We start from the raw sequence: 6166 nt of genomic DNA, 5'->3' as shown, positions 1-6166 counted from the left end.
GATAAGACCTTCCCCTCTACCTCGACCTAGTTCCCTGAACTAGTCTGATTAAAGCAGGGGAATAAATAAAGTAGAACTTGTCTTGGTGTTGTTGTCATTGTCACTTTTTAATTCTGCTTATTCTAGATTTAACCGATTCTCTAAATCTGAATGTGCTATTCCAATTAACGTCCATAACATCGTATTCCAAACCACCCATGCATTTAAACCAAACAAGCTATTCTGAGGCCCTATTAGTATCAAATAGAGCAAGGAGTGGATTAAAAACATCTAAAAGAGAAAGGAAACAACATCTATGAATAGGCAGTGCCCCATATGAATGCAAACTAACATTTTGTGCCATTTGCTGTCATTCACCTTTGGTGCATGCAGACCTAAAATTAATTGCATCAAATGACAGTGCACTATGTTGTGTGGTCCCATCTGCTACATAATTAGATCCTGGTAGAACTATTAAGAAGCTTTTTTCTTATGATCACTCCCCTTAATTTTACCTAACGAACATTCCTTTATCTACACAAAAGAATTACAGATTAGATTTCAAAGCAGTCCATTTTGATCAGATGCTTAATTTTAAAGTTATAAGTGGTTTCAGAAAAAGTTGTCTGAAGAAAATTCTATATTGGAGTGCTAGCTGACAGTTCAGTTGTAAAGAGATGAGTTGAATTAAAAGATTGACTTAAACTTTGCCAATAATCCTTTTAAAATTTCAGAGGTAAAAACTATTATTTTTATACTTGGTGACACAGCAACATGGTAGCATTGAAATGTTCTCTTGTCTTCTGGAAAAATGACACTTAACCACACTGATCTCTATTGCTTCTGAGATAACCTACAGACACTGGTAGTTGGGTTACTTAGAACGCTGGGCAACAAAGGTCCCTGCTCCTAGTCAGTACCCATTTTTTTTAACAGTCTCCTGATGATTATGTGGTGTTTAAAGTAAGGAAAATAGCTCTAACACCCTAAGACGTAATTTGCAGATATATGTCAACAGATGTCACAGAAAACTTAACATTTGCATAACCACATAAAAGCCTAGCCCAGATTAGGACAACATTAAATTTAAATCATCAAAGATTCAAGTGGAAAATTAAAGTTCAGACATAAAGAAGCACCTTTATAAAGATTTATCAAAAATCACAATCAGGGAGATACTAATTTTGGAAATCACAGACAAGGAAAACTTCAATGTTTGAGAAAGGCAATATCAAACCAGAAAGCTACTGCAATCCCACCATTCTATTAAACTATATAAAAGAACCTTAAGTATATTTTTATAATATGCGAAGACAAGAACAGTGATGTCAGAACAACAGAAAACCCCTCAATATGAGTCTGTGCTTGAAATCCCAAACCAAACCTGCTGATTCAGCACAAAGTCATCAACAGAGTTCTTATCTGTAAAAGGAACAATCCATTGTCTGGCTGAAACAAAGGGCAGTGCACAGGAAATCAGTCAAATCTGGGCCAGATGGTCACTGATTCAAGTTTCATCCCCCCCCTCCCCCCGCTCCCCGGCACTACAAAAATAGATTCAGACAGCATTTTTGGTTATCAGGTAATAACCCTTCGTGTAAGGTATAAACATTTTATGATTACCTATACGACCTCCCACCTCAACACCATCTGATTTACTAAAACAGAATGTCCTTATAAAAAGTTAAATGAGAAAATTGCTATGAAGCAGTTATTGAAGAGAAAATACCTCTGAAACCCATTATTTGTTTCTCAGACATGGCATGGAGTTTTACCAAGTGGAATGGTTAAAAATATGCACACCAATTTATTCTCATCTATTGTCTTTTCTCAAATCATAAGACCAAATATAAATGAACCTAGAGAAAACTAGCTTATCACATGCATTTCCTACCAACTGACCGCTGATAATCATGAAAAAGAGTTTTGTGGTTTGTAACCCAGAAACGCTTTTTACCAATGACAAACCACCAACAAAAATAACTACTGATTTTGATTATAAACTAATGTGCCGGACTTCATATCACAGAATCTATAAATTATGATACTGATATAAATACACATTTCACACACCTACTATAAATTTTAATTTTAAATTCTCAACAGCAACTATTAATTAAAGTCAAATATGCAGAATTGTGTCTTAAAATCTGCAAGCACTCTAGGGAAAGATAGATATTAAAGAATGGCATTAAATAAAAAGTCAAGATCTCGCAATAAAAGTATTCAGAAAACACTCCTTTACTTTTCCTAACTATAAAAGATATTTCGGTTATAAGCAAAGGTCTAGTCTTTTCTTTGAAGAGAAAAGAACAGTTATAACAGTTGCTCAGAGAAATATTTAGATTTTTGTGACCTAAGTAAATTTTATTAACCAACAAATAGCAATTCCTTTAGTAAACTTTATAATCTTTTTTATAATTACTTTGGAAATGTCAACGCAGGAGTACATTTTATGGGCATGCTATGGAGCCACTTTTCCAAAATTTACATATAGAAAGGTTAGGGTAGATCAAAGACTTTTTTGTCTGTTTTTTTTTTTTTTTTTTTACACAAGATAATCACAGGCTGGTAATGCAGAAGCTAAAGACAAAAATGACCTCAAAATATGCAATCAACAGCAACTCACACAAATGGTCTGTTTTATTGCAGGGAAGTAGAAAAAGCTGCTAAACTCAATACAAGGTAACCTCCCTGAAGAGAACAGTCTAGCTTACACAACTGTCAACAAGTGAGTATAAAATGAAGCCAAGTTACAGCTTTGAATCTTGACCTTCTGTCTTAAAGGGAATAGTGAAAAGTGGAAATCTTTTCATAAAATTTGTCCTCAGAAATTGCTCCTGAAAGTTGATTTATAATTATGGTATCAGACTAAATTTTAAGCAGTGGTTACAAATACAATCTAAATATAAACATAGTATATAGATACGTGCATGTGTGATACTCATCAGTGTGCTTCAGTAGTTTTTTTAACATCTCAGATTGATTTATTTAAAATATATTTCAAAAAATATATTTCAAAAACCTGATTTCTTTTTAAAAACACTACTATTTTTCTTTACACAGTACTACAAAATAATATTCAGGATCATACTGTAAATTATGGAACTGTTGTCACATGTGCTTTTCCGGCATATAAATTAATTTTCTTCTAATATAATTTTATAATCTCGAAAAAACTAATGAGAAAAAATTAATCCATTAAGAACCCTTAAAATAAGGTAGTTGAGTTTGGCTGTTTAATAGGTTTTTTTTTTTTTCTTTAGTGTAAAATAAGGATTTATTTCAGTATTTGTGAAAAAAGAAGAAAATGACTATTCAAATTAAAATTCTTTACTTTCTGAGCTCATCTTTAGAGTCTCTAAGATAAATTTACATTTAAATGAAACACACACAAAGGCAGCTGGACTATCATAACCATCCCACACACATTAGTGTTTTCAGAGATTTAAATCTCTAACTCTTAGGAAAGAGAAAATTGTGACTTCACTATTTTTTGTCATTGCAATGGGATTTATATGTTAATGCTTTAACTTAATGTAAGAGTTAAGGGAAAAGTATCTCTAAACAGATCAAAATAGAATTCTACTAACAAAAGTCAACTCAGAACAGAGTTCTCATGCATTTAAGTTTCTGGAAAACCAGCTATTAAATAAGATAAAAACAAACACTATAATGACTAAATAAATGTAATGAATTAGAATTTAGCAGACTAAATTATGATCTTGTTCTTTAGTAAGCCCTAATATAAAAGAATAACAGAGTTGAAAGCCAAAATATTATTGTAGATAGCAGCACTAAGTTCTAGTTAAGTCCTTTCTTCTTTCTTTCTTTCTTTCTTTCTTTCTTTCTTTCTTTCTTTCTTTCTTTCTTTCTTTCTTCCTTCCTTCCTTCCTTCCTTCCTTCCTTCCTTCCTTTCTTTTTTTCTTTTCTTTTCTTTTCTTTTCTTTCTTTCATTCTTTCTCTTAAAGATTTTATTTATTTATTTATGAGAGACAGAGAGAGAGAGGCAGAGACACAGGCAGATGGAGTAGCAGGCTCCTCACAGGGAGCCCGATGCTGGACCCATCCAAGAATGCCAGGATCATGCCCTGAGCCAAAGACGACACTCAACTGCTGAGCCACCCAGGTGTCCCTATTTTTCTTTCCTTAACAGGTTGGGTGGTCCACAATCCAGGTAGAAAATTTAATTCCACTCAAGTCAAAGAAAATTTGTAAATAGTCAACATATTTATGGTAAATATGGTGTTGATTTAGTCTTATTACTTTTTTATTACTGTACATAATGAGAAACATATATCAAGGGCCAAATTAGAGTGTGCATACCTTTCACTGATGAAAAAATGATAAGACTCCAATTTTCTAAAGAGTGAATTGGCATTTATAAGAAAATATGTACACTTATAAGAAATTTTGTGATCTGTGCTCTAAAAGTTTAGTATTTCTCAATATAATCCATATGCATTAGTAAAATAGTAATGTATCAATTAAGTAAGTAATCTCATGTAACTGTAAATGTGCTTTAAATATAGATTGAGGTCAAAATAAACTTTTACTCATTGTCTCTCTAAATGATAATTTCTTATACCTTAAATTTACCACATCTCAAAATGAGCTTATTTACCAAAAGTAGTTTCTGCTCTATAAGACAACAAAAAAGATGTGAGTTGAATACTGACCAAATTCATATATGGAAAATATATACATCACAGTTTGGGTTTTATTTATAGATACATTAATATCCATGAAGTGCCACTAACAAACTTAAGACTCATACCATGATTTCCTTAACATCACCAGCATTGTTTCAAATTTTACATAGAATGCTTCATGAACAAAGTTAACAATATCTTCTAGTTTAAAAAAAATGAATGGACATCAAATTTCCATCAGATATCAGTGCATTTGAATTCTTTTATAATTTTGGTAACAGAACAAATAGCACACCCTTACATATTATGTTATATAAATCTACTACATTAGTAATGGTTTCAAGAATATGGTTAAAACAAAACTAGATCTGAATCTACAAAACCAAAAGCCACAGAAATGCATTTGAACTAGAGTGTAGGCTTCCCTAAGGTCAGAGATAGTTCTTTATTCTCCTTTCTCTTTCTCCACAGCACAACTCCAATTATAGGTACCTGATAAAGACTTATTAAGTTAACTTTCATTGTTAATTTCCTGCCCAAAGGAGAATTCTATTATCTCCACTGGATATAAATATCTTGCTCAGTAAGAAAACCATGATGAAAAAAATCATTCTTAAGGAAATGACAAATGTATTTGATGCTGTAATTACTTTTTATCAAATGAACTGAGGAAGTTTGATATTGTAATTGCTGTAATTGCTGTTGCCAATTATTACTTCAAAGTCTTAAAAAAATCAGTACAGGTTATACACAAACCTTAAGATAGAATTATGGTGCCTGTTTGCAATTGGTAAACTTTAAGCTCCCCATACAGATGTCTGGTAATCTCCCATGTAACAGTATCTAAAGTAAGCCCAAACTGTTTGATTTTGGAAGTCTTACCAATTTGAAATTTAACGAGCAAAATGAATTGTAACATATATACAGTACAAGAGATTTTTCATATTTTTCGTTTTTTTAATATTTTATTTATTCATGAGAGACACAGAGAGAGAGAGAGAGAGAGAGAGAGGCAGAGACACAGGCAGGGGGAAAAGCAGGCTCCATGCAGGGAGCCTGACGAGGGACTCGATCCTGGATCTCCAGGATCACATCCTGGGTCAAAGGCGGCACTAAACCTCTGAGCCACCAGGGCTGCCCTGTCATGTTTTTCAAAACGTTTTTTCCAGAATTCCAATTCCATGGTCCTATTTCATCATGCATTATTATCATGAAAATAAATGACTTTCGATTTTTTTTAAAGATTTATTTATTGGGGTGCCTGGGTGGCTCAGTTGGTTAAGCATCTGCCTTCGAATCAGGCCATGATCTCAGAGTCCTGGGATCAAGCCCCACATCAGGTTCCCTGCTCAGCAGGGAGTATGGTTGTCTCTCTCCCTCTGTACCTCCCCACTAATTTAGTTATTTATTTGAGAGAGAGAGTTGGGGGGCGGCAGGGGACACAGAGGAAGAGGGAGAGAGTTTCAAGCAGACTCTACACTGAGCCCCACACAAGACTCCATCTCACAACCTGAGCTGAAACCAAGAGTCTGATG

At 33.5% G+C, this 6166-nt stretch overlaps 1 protein-coding gene across 8 annotated transcripts in view; it reads right to left on the bottom strand.

Moving 5' to 3' along the window:
- The window catches only part of GREB1L (GREB1 like retinoic acid receptor coactivator), a 269293-nt gene that overhangs the window by 249473 nt on the left and 13654 nt on the right, over positions 1-6166 (bottom strand). The gene's annotated exons all lie outside the window — the stretch shown is intronic.

This window comes from Canis lupus, chromosome 6 (genome assembly GCF_048164855.1).
Source record: "Canis lupus baileyi chromosome 6, mCanLup2.hap1, whole genome shotgun sequence".
Taxonomy (NCBI): Eukaryota; Metazoa; Chordata; class Mammalia; order Carnivora; family Canidae; genus Canis; species Canis lupus.
The sequence above is the reverse complement of the archived record's forward strand: the minus strand, read 5'-3'. Positions and strand labels throughout refer to the sequence as shown.